The 19956-nt window shown below is 34.9% G+C and overlaps 1 long non-coding RNA gene across 2 annotated transcripts; it reads left to right on the top strand.

Moving 5' to 3' along the window:
- The first annotated feature begins 11779 nt into the window (after window positions 1–11779).
- LOC107649857 (uncharacterized) lies at window positions 11780–16486 on the top strand. 2 transcript variants are annotated; one of them, XR_008913973.1, is made up of 4 exons: window positions 11780–11862; window positions 13190–13226; window positions 14631–14816; window positions 16405–16486. It is a non-coding gene; the product is annotated as an uncharacterized LOC107649857 (long non-coding RNA). The 2 variants fall into 2 exon arrangements; XR_008913972.1 differs by having other exon boundaries at window positions 11781–11872.
- Window positions 16487–19956: the final 3470 nt, after the last annotated feature.

Genomic DNA, 19956 nt, shown 5'->3' on the forward strand with positions numbered 1-19956 from the left:
GTGTGCTTTATCATTCTCATTTCTAAAGTCACAAAGTTTCAGATAATTGGAATAAATGGGTTTTCTTTCTTCAAACTTGTTCAAAAGGAGGTTTCTTTTTTACTTACTCTCCTTTATCTTTGTATGGAAAATTTTTATTTTCTGTCTATTATTTCATTCAGTGATGATTTTTCAGTAGATTCTCCAGTAATAGTTATAGGAATTACATACTCTACAGCTTGCTTATTTGTAAACTAACAACCTTTTGGGGCTAGATGAGCAATAATTAGGATCCTGAAAGGAGTAACTGAAGCTTCCCTTCCAGCTTTCTTTTATTATCTATACTATTATTTTATATATATTGGTTCCATATAGATATATTTCTATATACATATACATATATTTATATTATATATTGTATAGTACATATAATCTAGTATATTAGAGTATGTACTATATTAATATGCTGCCATACCACATTCATTACCATATGACACCCTTTTCCCATCTACTCTTTCTTGTAATAAAAGATAAACATTTAAGCACATTCAGTGTATCCAGAGACCTTATATGATGTTGTACATCCTATTCTACTTGAATAGTTCCAACTTCTGGAGAGTAAGAAAGTAAATTCTCTTTTAGTTATCCAGGATTTAGTTTGTTTTTTAATATTGATTAAACAGTAATTTTAGATAACTTTATATTCATGTAATTAAGCATATATGCATTTATCCAAAAAGGAGAATTTCTTAAAAATATTTAAGTGAATGTGCTTTATCTTACTTACTAAGTAACTCCATTGTAGGATCATTATATGATCTTTTATTCTTTTTTATCATGGAAGAGGCAATTCATTTTTTAATATCTATGCTCTATGACTGCTCTTCATATCAAGATAAATTATATTGTGTACATTCACAGTCCGGACTGCTGCTGTCTGTGGTGGGATCTAAAGTCATCCAATTAATATATGGTGTTCAGGGAAAATAGCTCATTTTTAAAGCACGGTCTTAGGCAAAGGAAAGGACAGCCTTTTATTAACTTTGTCCCTTGTCTTAAGACATATTTATTGCATTCTCCTCGAATAGAAATAATACAGGTTCAGGCATAAGGCTATGTGCGTGCATGCATACACACACAGATTCAAAAGGAAAAAAAAACCTCACTACTGCTATGAATATAAATATGCCTGTCCTTTGATAGAAAACATTGTAGTTTCCTTCAAAGTAGGAAAATAACTCATAAGATTAAAGGACCTCTCTTAAAAAAAAGAGAGAAAACTTACTTATTTCTTACAACTAGAAATGATGACAATATATTTCCATGATATTCAATGCATTATCTCTCTCTCTCTCTCTCTCTCTCTCTCTCTCTCTCTCTCTCTCTCTCTCTCTATCTATCTATCTCTCTATCTATTGATCTATCTATCTCTCTGCATACATGGAATCTAGTTTATTTATCAATATCAATCCTTAACACAAATATAATATATATATAGTATTATTTTATATATGTATATGATAAATATATATCCCATAAACATATGGCTAGTCAATCTCTGAATTAGTTTTTATAGGTATAACATAGGGAATACATATATATATATATGTAATATACACATATTTCATATACATAGATATATGTATATATATACACACATATATATATATACAATACATTGTTGTTTTTAAGTCATTTCAGTCATGTTTTATTCTTAATTACCCCAATAGAGATTTTCTTGGCACAGATATTGGGGTAATTTATAATTCCTTCTCCAGTGTGCATAATCCATGTATATATGTATATACTAATTTTTATTTTCGACTGATAATTACTTTAAAATCCAAGTAAGTCTAAAAAATTCTTGATTTTTACTTATGTTTACATTTATATTTCCCAACTATGTTTCCTACTTAGGAGGCACTAATTTTGTTTGTAGGTGGGTGTGTCAAAGAGAAAAGCACCTCATTTTTTAGGAAATATAAATTTTACAAGATTTGAATTTCTGGCCATGATACCAGCTCATCAAATGTATTTATGTGTTCACTAACCTTTTATGTTTAGATAAGATAATAACTAAATAAACTAATACTTAAAATTGGGAATAAATATTATATAATATCCTTCATTAATACATTTAATGACTTCCAGAAGTAGAGTCAAGATGGTAGAGTAATTGAGAGCAGCCTATGCCACCATGAAAATCCTCTTCAACCAGGATTAAAATATCACCACTTAATGAATATAGAAGTGAAAGAATCAAAAAGGAGATAAAGTGAAACAACTTTCAAGAAAAGAAGAACCCAAAAGGTAATCAAATAATATCTGGGGCAGTGAGATAAGAGGAAAGCAGAGTCAAGCAAGAAGCTGTATCAAGGAGGGAAGAGCAAGCCAAGAGAGAACCATATTCTCCACCCCACATCTTCTGCCTGAGGTTTGGAACTTATGCTCAAGCTAACATCTGGACTCTGATAGATTGCATAGGCAAATAGTGGTACAAGCCAAACCATATTCCTTGAAATTTCAAACCTGTGGAGAAGTCCAGAGCCCCAGACCAGGGAAATATAATATGGACTCTGGATAAAGACAGTTTATACTGTGGGGTGGCTGATAGTACTAAGTACCAATCTTTTGCCTAACACTCAGGAAGAAGCTCCAAGACAGTACAATCAAGGGTGTGCCTGATTTGATCAAAAACACAGTGAGACCAAGATGTTGAGCCTAAGCCTGGGGCTAGAACTTGATCATGACCTGATCAAGATCAGAATGAGATCAAAAGCTTACACTTGAGTCTGAGGTAAGTCTTTAAGCTATCAGCATCTCAAGGATCAATTGAATCATTGGGGGAGGAGTCTCTCAGAGTTCTCAGTCCTCAGACCATCACATCATCCCCCAAAGTCTATCTATAGTTAGAAAGGGAAAATGAGCAAACAACCAAAAAAAAGACCTAACCCTAAAGAATTTTTATGGAGACAAAGAGCAAGGTACAGACACAGAAGGGGACAGTGAAAACAAAGGAAACATAGTCAAAGTACAAAATAAAACTATGGATTGGACACAGATTGTAGAAGAACTAAAACAAAGACTTCAAAAACCAATTAAGAAAAGCAGCAAAAGTTCCGGGTAAACATGGCTGCAATCTAGACGCCACACGCTTCCTCTTCCCGGCACCAAACAAAATAGACTACAGAAGGACTCCACAGTACCCCACAGAGGCGAAGGTATGGGGGGTTTGAACATTTCCACACAATAATAAGAAGGAGGAAAAGCTTTCACAAAAGTGTGAACTGAGCCACCTTTGCCCCCCCCCCACCTCCCCCACCACACCAGAGTGAGCTACTGGAGCGCTCACTGGGACAGCAGGTAAGTGAGGAACGTCTCTGTCTGTGGGGGCACTCCAGGGTCCTTGAGATCTGGGGACTGCCAGGAAACAACTTCTCAGAGCAGTTTCATGGGAGAACCATGCGCTGAGCACAGGGGTCCCATGGAGTGGTACTCATGGGTAGGATGAGCCAATATAAAAAAATGACCATCCTACCCAAACTCATCTATCTAATTAGTGCCATACCCATGGAACTTCCAAAAAAATTTTTACTGATTTAGAAAAAACCATAACAAAGTTCATTTGGAAGAACAAAGGATCAAGGATACCCAGGGAAATAATGAAAATAAAATACAAAGGCAGGGAGCCTTGCAGTCCCAGGTCTCAGATTATATTATAAAGCATTGGTCATCAAAACAATTTGGTACTGGCTAAGAGACAGAAAGGAGGATCAGTGGAATAGTCTCGGGGTAAGTGACCTCAGCCAGACAGTATACGATAAACCCAAAGATCCCAGGTCTTGGGATAAAAATCCACTATTTCATAAAAACTGCTTGGAAAATTGGAGGACAGTGTGGGAAAGATTAGGTTTAGATCAATACCTCACAGCCTACACCAAGATAAATTCAAAATGGGTGAATGACTTGAACATAAAGAAAGAAACTATAAGAAAATTAGGCAAACACAGAATAGTATTACATGTCAGACCTTTGGGAAGGGAAAGACTTTAAAACCAAGCAAGACTTAGAAAGAGTCACAAAATGCAAAATAAATAATCTAGAATACATCAAATTAAAAAGTTTTTGTACAAACAAAACCAATGTAACTAAAATCAGAAGGGAAGCAACAAATTGGGAAACAATCTTCATAAAAACCTCTGACAAAGGTTTAATTACTCAAATTTACAAAGAGGTAAATCAATTGTACAAAAAATCAAGCCATTCTCCAATTTATAAAATGGGCAAGGGACATGGATAGGCAGTTCTCAGATACAGAAATCAAAACTATTAATAAGCACATGAAGAAGTGTTCTAAATCTCTTATAATCCTAGAGATGCAAATCAAAACAACTCTGAGGTATCACCTCACACCTAGCAGATTAGCTAACATGACAGCTATGGAAAGCAATGAATGCTGGAGGGGATGTGGCAAAGTAGGGACATTAATTCATTGCTGGTAGAGTTGTGAATTGATCCAGCCTTTCTGGAGGGTAATTTGGAACTATGCCCAAAGGGTGATAAAAGACTGTCTGCCCTTTTATCCAGCTATAGCACTGCTGGGTTTGTATCCTAAAGAGATAATAAGGAAAAAGATTTGTACAAGAATATTCATAGCTGCACTCTTTGTGGTGGCCAAAAATTGGAAAAAGAGGGGATGCCCTTCAATTGGGGAATGGCTGAACAAATTATGGTATACGTTGGTGATGGAATACTATTGTGCTGAAAGGAATAATAAAATAGAGGAATTCCATGGAGACTGGAACAACCTCCAAGAAGTGATACACAGCGAAAGGAGCATAACCAGAAAATCATTATACACAGAGAATGATACATTGTGGTACAATCGAAGGTAATGGACTTCTCCATTAGTGTCAATGCAATGTCCCTGAACAATATGCCGGGATCTAAAAAATACTATCCACAAGTAGTGGATAAACTGCGGGAGTAAAAACAAAGAGGAAAAGCAACTGCTTGACTACAGGGGTGGAGGTGATATGACTGAGAAGAGACTCTAAATGAACACTCTAATGCAAATACCAACAACATGGAAATGGGTTCGAAAAAACAATACATGTGATACCCAGTGGAATTGTGCGTTGGCTATGGAAGAGGGAGAGTTAGTGGGAGTGGGGTGGGGGGAGGAAAATAAGATGATCTTTGTTTCCAGTGAATCATGTTTGGAAATGACCAAATAAAAGAAAAAAGAAAAAGAAAAAAAAGAAAAGCAGCAAAAAAGAGGGGGAAAGAAATGAAAGTAATGCAAGGAGAAATGAAAATGATGCTAGAAAAATGAGCCAATTGAAAAAGGAGAACCAAAAACTGACAAAAACCAGGCCTCAAAAATAATAATTGACCATCTAGAAACTAATGTTTTCATGAGAAATCAAGAAAAAATAAAGCAGAATCAAAGGAATGGAAAAAAAAATAGAGGAAAACATGAAATATCTTGCTGAAAAAACAACTGACCTAGAAAATAGATCTAGGAGAGACAATTTAAAAATTATTGGACTACCTGAAAGCCATGATGAAGAAAAAAATCTTGGACAACATATTACAAAAAATTATCAAAGATAACTGCTCAGAGATCCATGACCAAGAAAATAAAATTGAAAGTGAAAAAAAATCACAGATCACCTTCAGAAAGAAATCCATTCAAAGGACAACTTCAAGCGATATAATAGCTAAATTCAATAACTATTAAGCTAATGAAAAAATTCCTTCAAACAACCAGAAAGAAGCCATCCAAATACCATGGAGCTACAATCAGGATAATATAGGACATAGTGGTTTCTATATTAAAGGATTAAAAGTCATGGAATATGAAATTCAAGAAGGCAAAAAATTTGGATTTACAACCCAGAGTCACCTATCCAGCAAAACTGAGTAAATTCTTTCAGGGGGGGAAAAATGGACATTCAATAAGATGGAAGATTTCTAAGCATTTTTGAGGAATAAGTCAGACCTAAACAAAAAAATTTGAATTCCAAATACAAGACACAAGAGAAGTCCCAAAAGAGAAATAAGAAAGAGAAAATTTAAGGGACTGATCAAGGTTGAAATGTTTATATGTCTATATGGAAAGAGGATACCTATAATTATCAAAAAATAAATTTGCTAACATTACCTCATGTGGAACTACCTAAAAGCTTGTGTTATCTATAAGACAGTCCATCTGAACATTTAGGAAAACTATCCAGTATAGCCATGATACAGAACAGGAAGCTCTGTATGCCCAAAACTTAAGTTGCCTTTAAGCTCCCAACTATCAGTAATAACCTTCCCTACAATTCCTAAACCTCACCATTCTGGGTCCAGGGGAAAATGGAGGTAGAATAAGCTCCTTTCTATCATTCTTGCTACCATGGATGCATAAATAGTTGATAAATTCAATTCCTCTTTTTATATCTTAAAGTATATACAATTATATTATTTCCTTGCCTTAATAACAAGAATTTTATTTATACAGGAATGTGTAGCTAGTTCAACAGTTGGCAAATAAAGGTACTTCCCCTTTGAAGGGAAACTGGTTTCCAAAAAAGTACAGATGGAACTAAATGACTGAGATCATCAGCAATTTCCTGTTCTCTTCCCCCACCCCCCCCCACCTTCCTCAAAAGAGAAAAACGATAAAGACTCTTTGGCAAATCAATACAGAACAAGAGGGTTGAATTTATCAATTATTTATGTATGCATGGGAGAAAAAATACTAGGAGAGAGTTTGCTCCATTCCCATCTTCCTCTGTACCTAGAATGTGGTAGGGCTCAGGAATGATAGGAAAGGTTCCCATTTACAATTGGGAATTTTTGAAGGTTACTTAAATCCAGGGCAGGTAGGACTTCTTGCTCTATATTATGACTACACTAGAAAGTCTATATAGGAGATGATATTCAGGTGAACCAGAGGACTACCATTGTCTTATAGACTGCCCATCAATATGAAAGTGGGCTGAATGAACACTCTTTCCACCAGGAGGGGGAGTCTACAACTATTATTCTGGAAATCTAGCAAGTATTTTCTTTGTTTGCTTTTTGTTTTTGTTTTTTTGCTGCCAGAATTGAGTATATCAGCATTATTAAAGAAATAAATTGTGAAGGAATTTTCCAAACTGTGAGACTATTTCCTAAATGGTCTATCCTTCTTCAGCTGCTCATGACTGACAGAAGATAATGTATGTGTTTAAATATAGACTGAGTCTTGAATCTATTTTAGAGTGTTGATTGTCTAAAGAATTTAAGTCTTATAATTTAATTTTTAAAATAAAGGAAAAAGCATCTTTTCTACTTTCTTGTAAGAAGAGGCACTTAGTGTATACAAGAAGTACGGAAATCAATAATCGCATGAAAATGGAGATATACAAAGGTTCCTTTTTTCTGATAACACATTAAAATCATAGGTAAACAGTTTGCAAACTTTTTGTTTTTCAGATCCCTTTTGTAAACAGAAGTATTGTCAGAACTTAGATCGCTCTTTCCCTCAAAGGAGAGCAAACACACTGGGACTCTGAGACTCCCAGAGAATACTGTCTCACTTTCCCAGAACAGATCTGATATCTTTAAAATCAAGATAATCTTTATTAAGCAAGGACATATATGAGCATGTGAAGGGAATTGGTCTAGTGCCGAATGCTCAAAGTTTAATCTGCCAGCGGCTCTAATTATAATTCTTAGCAAATGAAATAGAAATGGTAATCTGTGTGACACTATTTCTGGTTGCTGCCGTGACTGAAGTAGTCTGACTTGTGACTAGAGAGAGCTGCTACTAAGTATGGGGACACACCTGAGGGTACCTAGTTACAATGGGGATAGAGGTAATATGGAGATAGAGAGATATCGAGAGATGCTGAGAGAGATGCTGCCACAAAGATAGAGAGAAATGTTTCAGGGAAATGCTCTGCGGTTTGCCTACTGATCCCTACTGATGACTAGTGGATCAATATTTCTCCTAATCTCCTCCTGCCCTCCCTCCCTCCCTCCCTCCCTCCCTCCCTCCCTCCCTCCTTCACCCTCTCCTCCCTGTCTCCCTTCTTGAAGGGAGTTCTTCTTGAAGCCTTTGGCTTCTTCCCTCCCCACTGAGTGAACTATAAAGATACTCTTTTCTTTTCCTTTTCAAGGCAGGGATTTTATTGGGAAACAGGATGGGAAACTGAGGTGAGAGGGATGAGGGAGTCCCTAATCTAAAATAAAGATCATGAGGGCTTGGGAAGTCACAACTATAATAGAGGGACAGTCAGAGATGGAGGGCAACAGTTAAAAATCTTTCTTCAAAAAGCCACCAATTTCAGAACCCCCCCTTAAGGGTCCTTCAGTCTGGTACATAAACTAAATAATATCAGTTCAGCTTCTTCCCCCTGGCCAGCTTCAACCCCCATAGCCAGAGACAGAATCAGAGTTCCAGTTTCTCCCTTGGTCAGCTTCAACTCCCAAAGCCAGAGACCAAGACCAAGCCTCCTCAGTTCAATAACCCCCTAGAGAGAGAGTCCCAAGATCCCAATTCCTCTCCTCTGGTCAGGCTCAACTGCCTCTTCCTCCTGGGAACATTCCTTTTGGAACCTTCTTCTTGATTGACAGACAGGTCAGGTCCCCAGATTGTTTCTTGCATCTTGGCTTACAAGTCCTCTCTCTCTCCATGCCTCTACCATACAAAGAAAGGTAGATCAAGGAAAAAGGAAAAGAAACTATATGTTCTAAAATTTCTTTAGCAGCTCTTTTTGTGAGGCTATGAACTAGAAACTGAAGTGATATTGTGAATTTTAAAACTACTCCACCCTACTCAGACTGTACTTTAGAAGATCTGATTTAGCTATCTCCTGATTAGTAACAATGGAGATACTTGGTTTAACAGAATCAAGTCTAGGGAACTCTACATTGCTCCACCCTACTTCCTTTAACAAGGTCAGGAATGTCTGCACCCATACTCAAGGATTAAGTATCTAAGAAGATGGCCTTCAACAGACATGTGCAGAAACAGAGGACAGACCTCTAGGCTGTCCTAAGTCAAGCTAAGCTAACATTGGTACAGATGAGATGCAAGAAAGATATGTAAAACCATCTATATAGGACAAGTCACTTGCTCTCTTCGGTCTCTTTTCCCAGAGAGGCATCTCTGGCTGGCAGCATGCTGTGTCCCAACATCTTGGTGTGGTGGCAGCTATTTGTCTGGGTTTCAGCCATGAGTTTGCCCTTGAGCTAATTCTGGTTCAGGCATCATGGCTGAGCCTTCTTGGAGTTCAAATTGATTACTTCCTCTTTTTCTCTCCAAAACCTTACCTTCTAGAGTCTCTAATCTTCCCGCCCAGCACAAGCCAGGTGGAAGAAATTCTACACCCTTTGCCTTCTCCCTTCCTCTTAAATTTCTTTCCACTATATTAATTAAATCACCATAAATTTCCAGACTGACTTGAGTAACTTTTTTTTTATTATTTGGGATATCCATGGTGGCCAATAATTAATATGGTTTAGGTCACAATGCTAAAATTATCCTTTACAATATTTATCTTTTTGGAGAATGGCTGAACAAGTTGTAGTATATGGTTTTAATGGAATACTAGTGTACCAGAGGAAATAACTAATAAGATGACCACAAAAAATCCTTGAAAGAATTATAAGAAATAATAAAAAGTGAAATGAACAGAATCAAGAGAATGTTGTACACAGTAACAACAATAATGTATAACCATCTGTGAATGACTTAACCATTATTAATAAGGCAACGATCCAGGACAACAGCAAGGTACTCATAAGGAAAAAAGATCTACAACCAGATAAGGAACATTTGGGAGTCTAAATTCAGATTGATATATAATATTCATCACTTTATTTCTTGCATGAATTTTTCTCTAGTATAAGCAATATGCATCTTGTTCCACAACATGATGAACAGGAATCATATTATATGATAACATATATATATATAACATATCACGTTACCTGCCTTCTTGTGGAGGGTGTGAGGAGTAGAATCAAGAGGAGGGGAAAGGGAGCAGGGGGGGGTGGCTCAGTGGATTGAGAGTCAGGCCTAGAGATGGGAGGTCCTAGGTTCAAATCTGGCCTCAGACACTTCCCAGCTGTGTGAACCTGGGCAAGGCACTTGACCCCCATTGCCTAGCCCTTACCAATCTTCTGCCTTGGAGCCAATACACAGTATTGACTCCAAGATGGAAGGTAAGGGTTTAAAAAAAAAAGAGGAGGAGAAAAATAAACGATACACAAGTTTTTGGACATAGATAATGCAAAAGTTGTTTCTCTTGGATAAGAATATTCATTATAATGTATTGCATATTTACAAGTCACATTTATCCTTTTATGCTATGTATTATATATAAAAAAGGTAACAAAAACAAAAAAAATTAAAAGTAGAGAAATTATGGAGGGAATAACCACACCACTGAAATCACAAATCTTTCAAAGTAAAGCATTAGGTAAACTAAGCATTTCATCAGAATATGTCAGGTTGAGGAATGGACAAGGCGGCGTAATGGGTAGAGATCCAGGTGTGAGACTGGAGGTACCAGGTTCAAACCTGACATCAGGCAGTTCTTGACTTTGTGAGCCTAGGCAAGTCACTTAACTCCAGTTTCCTAGCCCTAACTTCTCTTCTGTCTTGGAGCCATTATTAATGTCAATTCTAAAACAGAATGTAAAAGTTTAAGAAAAATTAACAAAAAAAACTATGTTTAAAACCTAACTCTACACTTTACTAATTGTATGAATTATAGGCAGATCTCTTAACATACCTGAGCCTCAATTCCTCATTTATAAAATGTGAATACAACTTTAATAATTTATCACTAAATTGTAGTAAAATAACTTGACACAATATATTACTTTTAAGAAAATTTAATATTATGTACTCTGAGTTACCACCTTACATTTTTCATATTGGCCAATAAACAGAAAAGAAAAATGATAAGTGTTGGATGGAATGCAGGAAAATTGGGACACTAATAGAATGTTGGTGGAGTTGTATATGATCTAATCATTCTGGAGAGCAATTTGCAGCTAAAATCAAAAGACTCTAAAATTGGGCAAACAATGTCTGAATTCCAAAGAGAGAAAAAAGGCCTATTTGTTCAAAAATATTGCAGCTCTTTTTTATGGTAACAAAGAATTGGAAATTGTAAGGTTGTCTATCAACTGGGGAATGGCTGAACAAGATGTGCTATGTAATTGTTATAGAATATTATTGTGCTATAAGAAATGAAAAACGAAATGATCACAAAGAAAACTGGAAAGACTGATATGAAGTGATACAAAATGAAGTGAGCAGAACCATGTGGACACTGTACATAGTGACAGCAATATTTTTTAATGAACAACTCAACCATTTAGTCATTTTCAGCAATTCGGTGATCCAAGACAATCCTAAAGACTCATGATAAAAAATGCCATCTTCCATCTGAGAATGAACTGAAGTCTAATTTCAAACTGCAACACACTGTGTTTCACTTTCTTTCTTCTTTTGTTTTGTTTGAGATCTTTTCCACAAATTGACTAATAGGGGAAAATTTTTTACGTGATTGTACATACAAAATGTATATCATATTACTTACTGCCTCAGAGAGTTGGGGAGAGCACAGAGGAAGAGGGGAAGCTGAGGAGGGAAAAGTTTGGAACTCAACATGTTTTAAAATGAAAGTTAAAATTGATTTTTAATGTAATTAGAGAAAATAGGATATTATTAAAGGATAAAATATTGTAATGAAATCATTCTTACCTGGTAACTTATTAAAATAATTATCGATGTACATTGTTTACTCTAGGAAGCACCAGAACCTAGAGTGAGGATCTTCTGAAGAAATACAAGTTATGGATTATTTTACTTTCCCATGTGAAAGCATACTGGTGAAGTCAAGTTAGTGAATATCTCAAGGAAATATAAGAAATAGAATATCCAAATGTCAGAAAAATAATCTTGTAATATTCACTATATGTTTCTTGGACCTAAAGTCTAAAAATAATTAAATTAGTCTTGTGTTTTGTTTTGTTTTTAACATTCATGGTATTTCTGTACAAATACTCTTTTTACTCAACTTTTTGCTTTGTTTGCATTTTGCTTTTTCTTACATGATTCCTCAGAATTTACATTCAAGGAAAAATTTGTAGACATCTACTGGTTGAGTTTCAAAGGCTTCATTTTGGACAACTGTGCTTGTTTTTATACCGAGCTTATACAAGTGAGACTAATTCCCAATCCACCTTTAACACATAGTAGATGTCACAAGGAACATGGAAATCAAATCTGGATTCTTAATGCTTACAACTGTCAGTTTCAATGAATACTCAAAGAGGGAGCACATAATTTACAACCGGTTAAAAGAAAAAGTACCAATGTCTCACTTAGGAAATGCTATTGCCAGATGCTAATGTATCTAATTCCAATAAGCTAATACTATGCAAGACTTATCAGCTACTAATGTGTAGCAAATCTCATTTTGTCTATGAGTACTCTGCTATTTGTATAGAACATGCTTCTTTTCTTCATAGCTTAAGTTGTCGACTCTCTTGTATACCCTTTTTATGTTCAATTTTCCACTTGACTAATACTTTCTTCTATTTGCTTCTATTATTAATAATATTAATAATTTCATTTCTATTAATACTTTCAATGAATAATTTTTATGTTAGCATCATATATCTGGAAAGTATATTGACAAGACATCTAGTTCTTTCCTCTGCAACTGGGAATGTGATATGCATTTTAAAACTTTCCAGAAAAAAATATGATTACTTTTAAATTAGTATTTGGCTAAGTGCAGATAGAGAAATTTCCTTAACTTACAAGTCACTAGTTTTACTTATTGAGGGTGGGGAGGTTATTCCCAATTATTGATATAATTTCTAAATGAAAAAATAACTAAAAGTCTTAATAGTATGTGGGTGGATAAGTGCATGAGGCTGAAATAAGAAAATTTTAGAAAGTCTGACCAGCTATGGTTGCTTTTCAATACAGATCAAATTAATGGAGAACACAAGCATATGTACAGGTTAAAAATGAGAATACTTTCCAATTATAGAAAAATTTCCAATTACAAGTGGAGATGGAATTATTAACAGTGTTCTTTTATATGATTTTATCAATAGCTAAATAATAAACAAAGCTTTCTTTGCTAGTTACTTTAAGAATGTGATTACATTTTAAAATGTAATGATTTTTCATTTTTCATTTCAGAGGTCAACTGACTGTCTCTCATACTAATGGACTGCAGGTATTAATAAGATTTGGTTATTTCTTCATAAGGATCAGTCAATTAGGGATCAAAAATGAATCATGTAAATCAGACTATTACAATTTTCAATAACAAACCTAGGTCAAACCAGAAAGAATTTAGTTACATTGAACTACTGGAGACTCACAAGTCTGTAGATGAAGAAAACAGAATCACATAGGGCTTAAAATAAAAAATATATAAATTTGTCCAAAATTTACCTCTGAATGTCAAATTATTATTATTATTATTAATTTCATATTTTAGATTTATTAGAGAATGTGCTTATCCAAAAATCATCTATTAGGGTACTTAACTTTAATATTTGACTGCTACAAAGTGAATAATGTTGAAAAAAATGGTGCTCTAGTTCTGTAACAATAACGAATCATACTTGTAGGCAGGTAATTATATAAGTAAAAAGAATCTAGGAAGTAGAATGATGACTTTGGCGTGGAAGAAGCTGAAGGCAGTGGAGAATAAATAAAAAAGGACAAGACAAACTGAACAATATTCATTCATTTGGGAAAGCTGTAGTTTGTGGAAGCAAATGTTTATCTGATTTTTTATCTTGAGTGGTTTGGATATTTCGGTCCACAACCTCTGTAAGTAAAAAAAAATCACTATAAAACCAAACTTTTTAAAAATCTCAGGGCTTTAGGAATTTTCTCTTTGCTGATGATATACAAAGTAGCAATGGCTAGAATTATTCCAACTGAAAGATGGAACCAAAGAATGGAAAACCACCAGCTCATTTAAGTAATTGGTTCTTGTAAGAAAACCTGTATCTACAATTAAGGGTATCTAAGGTAGTCAGATACAGGGAATTCATACAACATAGAGAAGCCAGATTCACCTTAAACTAACCATTCATTTGTTAAAGTCTAGTATGAAAGCCATTAATGGAATGTTTACTTACACAAACAGACACACACACACACACACACACACACACACACCAAGTAACACTTTTGTGATCTCTACTTTCTATTAATCCACAATACTTTTTTGTTAAAAGCATTATTTTGCACAGAGAGGCAACAATATACTAAATCTTTCTACCTAAGGAAGTTAACCTAGTTTTTTTCCCTTTAAAAAAGGTATTGAAAGAATCCTTGAGAGATACTTGACTGAGAGGACTAAAGGCTCTAGCTCTGGCATCACTTCCTGCTCATCATCACCTGAGTATTAAAAGAAAAAACAAAAACAAAACAAAAACAAAACTCCAGGCACTTTTCATTGCTTGGGTGATAGACCATCATGAGCAATTTAGAGTCAAAAGTGACTGAATTTACCTAGTGTGTCTGATGTATATCATTGTTGAATATCATTCTCATGGAATGGCTAAGTAAATCTTTTATTAAATGTTAAGTGACAAATTGTCTCCTTTCATTACAATATCAGACATAGACTCTCAGGGTACTGGCCTGAATTAAGAGTAACCCAGAACATTAAGGAAGCCAAAACCTACTCTAAGAAGCAGAAGGACCTACCCCCGCCGAAATCAGCTTTGTTCTAAATCCAGACTGGTTTTGAATGACTAGTGGAACTACTTGGAAAGGAAAAGGGACCTGGATGAAGAAATGCCAGGTATTTTTTAATCCTCTGATCATAAGTAGGTGAGATTCCCTTTGACATAGAGATTGGCAAAATATTCTTAGAATCAGAAAATACAATCATAAATATCCAACAGTCACTCTGGCTCTATGTATTTATTATCCTTTGTCCTCTGGTAAAGGGAATGATCTGCCCTTCGGCTGTAATTGCTTCAGTTTCTTAAGGTGCATCAGCATCTATAATATTCACATTATCTTTCATTAATTTCCTTGAATACCACTAATGTGATGTAACTTGAGGGACGTGAGGTTTTTTTGAAATTTTTGCCCACATTTTAAAATAAACTAATCCATCAATTAAAGAAATATAAAGCATTTACTATGTGCCAGACACTGAGGTATAAGGGCCAGAATGTAAGGGGGTAAAATATCAAAGGTTGGATAAAATATTTAAGAGTGTGGTCATCAAGAATTATTGCTCAATTCCAAATGATTTTTATGATAATTTATTTACAAAATGAGAAAGAATGAAAATAAGAAAATCAGAGAGAGTAGGTATTTACTCTGGCCTGGTTTGAAACAGCAGGGCTTAAGAGGTCCATCAAAGGGGGCCCATATGTAATTTAAATAGGGCCTCCTCTGAGATAAGGGGCCTCTCTGGAGGTTAGTGTCTCCAGAACAAACCAGGGAAAGGAGTCAACCTTTTTCACTCACCCACATGATAGTTCAAAGGAAAAATAGGAAGCAGTCCTAGGTCCTCAGTTGGAGCTCTTCCAGGGTCAACTTGAAAGTTAAAGACTTCTTCATAGGAAGTTCTTGTCACTTTTAAAGACCATTTCCTTCATCACTTCCTGTGCCTTCCTTCCACTTTTATATGGACCAATTACAGCTTTTAGCTTTGCTTAGGACAGCCCAGGGGGCAGTCAGTTGATTTTGATTCATCACCCACTTTCACACACATGGGTCACAGCCCTGCCCCACTTAAGGATAAGTGGGGTATATAGCTTCTAGTGATTAAATCTAAAAATGGACAGGGGAGAGTTAATCCCATATTCTATGACAGTAGATAGATTTTTTGGGGGGGATAATGAAGCTCTTGGCATTTTCCTAGATCTCTGCCTTACTGATAATAGTTGTCATTTGTTGTTGATCCTTGTACTTTATTGCCATAATGTTTTCCTGGTTCTACTCACTTCACTTTGCATCCTTTTAGTTAAAGCTTTTCAGGTTTTTTGTGATCAGCTGTTTGTTATTTCTTATGACACATTATAATCACGTACTACAATTTGTTCAGCCATTCCCCAATTGATGGATATTTCTTTATTTCCATTTCTTTGCTACTAAAAATCTCTGTTTTAAAATATCCTGAAATATTTCTGCAAGGATGCAATGCCTGTAACATTTGGTTACATGATTATGCAGCTGAATATAAAGGAAGGAAATGAAAGCATTTCTCTGGTGTGCAGTATACAAAAGAAAAAAGTTTGACTATCCCTGAGCTCTGGTGGAGGTTTGAAAACAATTTGATGATGGGTTGGGGGAACTTCAAGAAGAGGGGGACTTAGTGAGAAGTGGTCAATTTGATGTAATCACTTAATCATAATGGCTTTCAATTTCTACAGATATAACTATATGAAGATTCAAACATACCCTTGTAGGTTTTAATGAAGGAAAAAAAACTATATATATATATATATATATATATATATATATATATATATATATATTTAAAACATTATTGGGTAAGTACTGCTGAAGGTAGCATAAAATATTTTAGTATAAACCCATATGGCTATTGTGAACCCCCAGAAGTTACCAAAAAAATCTCTAAATGGAAACTGCTTATTTCAACCAATCTTCTCATTTTATATATGAAGAAACTGAAATAATTAATGTGGGGAAATTGAGGGAATAGAGGGTAGGTTTCAAACCCCAGAATCTACTGATCAAGGGCTTGTAAGGTCTTGCTCTGACTATGAAAAAGATATGTTTTTGCTGTATTGTTCCTTCTCATTTAGTGAAATTAGGCAATATAATTCTTCCTTTTCTTATGCCTCCCCTTCCAAAAAAGCAAAGATTGTGGAGTGCTATACAAATCTAAATATTCTATATAAATGCAGTCAATTATTTTATCTTTATGTGTGAATTTTTCTTGAACTTACTTTTCAATTATTATATGCTTTCCATTTTATTCTATCTTATTATTTTAAAATAGCTTTTGTTTACCAGTCATTATTTCCTTTCTGACTTACAGGGCCAATTAATTGACACTGCTGCAAGCTTTTCATGACTCTATATCAGCTACATAATGGCAGTCTTGTTCACTTGGATATAAACACTCCATTACCACTATATTTTAATTAGATGCTCCATAAAGCACTTTGGAATATTGTATAATTTTTTAAAGGAGAATCATAAGTCATTGGAACCATATTTCTGTACCACATACATTAATTATGTGGTGCATTTTATTTTTGGTGAAAAACTGAAGGTGGTTAATAATATTCTGCTTTTCTGCCAACTAAAACCTGTGTATACTGTAACATAGAACGTATGATTATATGTTCCTTTTATATTAAAATGACCCCTGACAGCTCTATTTACAGAATTACTCTCATTGGATCAACTTATCTGTATTACAAAATGTCATCCATTTCAGATACATTTGAACAAAATAGTTTGCTTTTGTTTTTTCACTTTAAGTTCATTCTCTATAAATATATTTTATCAACTTCATTAAATATTCAGATTGAAGTATATTTTGATGTTTTATTTCATTTGAGTTTTCTTTTGCAACATGGCTAATATGAAGTTTTTCATGAGTATAATCAGTATCAAATTGCTTGTCTTCCAAGTAAGTAAATGGAAAAAGAAAGGATGGGAATTTGGAACTCTAAAATTTTTAAGTGTTCAATTTTTTCATGTAATTGTTAAATTTTTTATGTAATTAATAAAATATTTTTATAATTGGAACATTTTTTGAAAATGTTCATATATGAAGAGCTCTTTGCAGAGAGGAGCAAACAGTAGAACCTCTTACCCCTTACTCTTTGTCTTTTGTTGGGGAAAGCCATTAGTAGTATAGTATCTAAAAACTTGGGAGGTCATTCAGTTTAAAACTCATCCAAAACATGGTATTTTTCTATACCTGATGTAAATGATTGTCTTTTCTCTGCTTTGAAGACTTGCAAAATAATAAGCTTATTTTCCTTCAAGGAAGCTATAACTTTTCCCCCATCATTTTGACTAGACATTTACTTTACTAAAACTCTTATGCATTTTGTTCTAACTTTAGACCCTGGTGAAAAGCTGAAGTTCAATTTGTCATCCACATTAGACATTTTAAATGTTTAAGTCTGACATCATTCCTTTTCCAAGCCTGCATTTTCTCCAGGCTAAATATCCTCCATTCCTTCAAATGATCTTCATATATTACATGGCCTCAAGTTCTTTTGCTATTGATGTCATAGTATTATATAGCTGTACTTAGAAGGAACTTAAGATAACACCAGCTCAACCCTCTCATTTTTCTTTAATTTCTACAGATACTTTTTCTTTTTTGTAATCATGTTCATTTCCTGATACACTTTGCCCTCACTGCCCAGCACTGATCCCTCCCTTTTAATTAAGAAACCAGTTGAGCAAAAACAACAAATACTTTGACCTTGCATGACAACATTCAGCTGCTTTGTTCTCCTATTTGCCATATTATCTGTTTCCTGAGACCAAAACTCATCTATATTTACTCAAATTTGGACTTTCTTTTAAATTCTTTTCATTGACATTATTGTATTATTCTCATTTGCTTTTATGGGTTTTTTGAAAAATTAATAATGACTTTCTCATGTTTCTCATCATTATTAATATTTATTAATCCTAACTGAAAGACAATTTCACATTATGTTTATATACAAAATTTTGTCCAGACATCCCCCAGTCAATAGGCACTCACTATATTACATATAGAGATGTTTCTCTCTTTATATATGTGCATCTATAGCTTTAGAGATATGGATATCTTTATCTACATATCTCCACATATATCTCCACAATCTCTCTATTTCTACACACACACACACTCATGTTTTAAGTTTTCTTTATGAGTAGAAAATATCAAGATACACACATAGAAATAAAACATTTATATATGTATATACATATATATATATATATATATATATAAAGAGAGATCTCTTCTGTGTCTATATTTCTTTTTCCAACAAAAAAATTATTATGAATATTTTGATATACATGAAACCATTTTTCTGTCTTAGATCTTGTAGTATATGACACATAGTGGGGTTACTGGGTCAAAGGTTGAACAATTTAATGACAAGATATGATTCTGAATTATTTTCCTTCTCATTATATAAATCATATAACTGGTTCCCAGAAAGGTAAAATTATTTGACTAGGGTCATAAATATAGTAAGTGGTCAGATTGAGATTGAAAACTAGGTCATTTGATTCAAAAGTTCCCTCTCTACTCTATAGCCTATCAGTTTTGTTTCTAGTGTAGTACTATTAGTGTTAAATTCATATTTGAAATAACTGGTTGGTTGCCCAAGGGGTCATTTGATTACTCTCAAGATTTCAGGAGGTAAGCCTGAGGAGTTGTGAAACAGATAGAATTATAATATATAATAATTAAGAAATGCTGCAGAGACTTCCGGTCAAGATGGCAGCTTAGAGAAAGCTAAAGTCCAGATCTCCTGAAACCCTTCCTTACCGATCTCAAACCAAATGCTCCTAGGGCACCGAAATTCAAAACGATCAACAGCATAGACCCCAGGAGTCCTCCTCTTGGACCTGGACCTGGACCAAAAGGTACACCCCCCCCAAAAGCCAGAACCCGAGACCACTCGGACCTAAAGGACAGGCAGAAGGAAGGTCCTAGGACCCATCCCCCCCAACCCAGACCACCGAGTCCGAGTCCCAGGCAGCAGAGGCAACCTCAGAGCCCCATGGCCTGCTATTCTGAAGGCACAATCCTGAAAACAACCTAACCCAGTCGAGGGGGCACCCAGACAGCAGGGAAACAGAGAGGGATGGGGGAGCTCTTAACCCCCTGGGAGGAGCCCTCAGAGCTCCTGGAAGCTGCAGCACCTCCCCTTCAGAGAGCAGGGTCTTCTGAAACAACAGCAACCCTCAGGACTGGCAAAAGGGCCTCAGGA

This window comes from Monodelphis domestica, chromosome 8 (genome assembly GCF_027887165.1).
Source record: "Monodelphis domestica isolate mMonDom1 chromosome 8, mMonDom1.pri, whole genome shotgun sequence".
Classification (NCBI taxonomy): Eukaryota; Metazoa; Chordata; class Mammalia; order Didelphimorphia; family Didelphidae; genus Monodelphis; species Monodelphis domestica.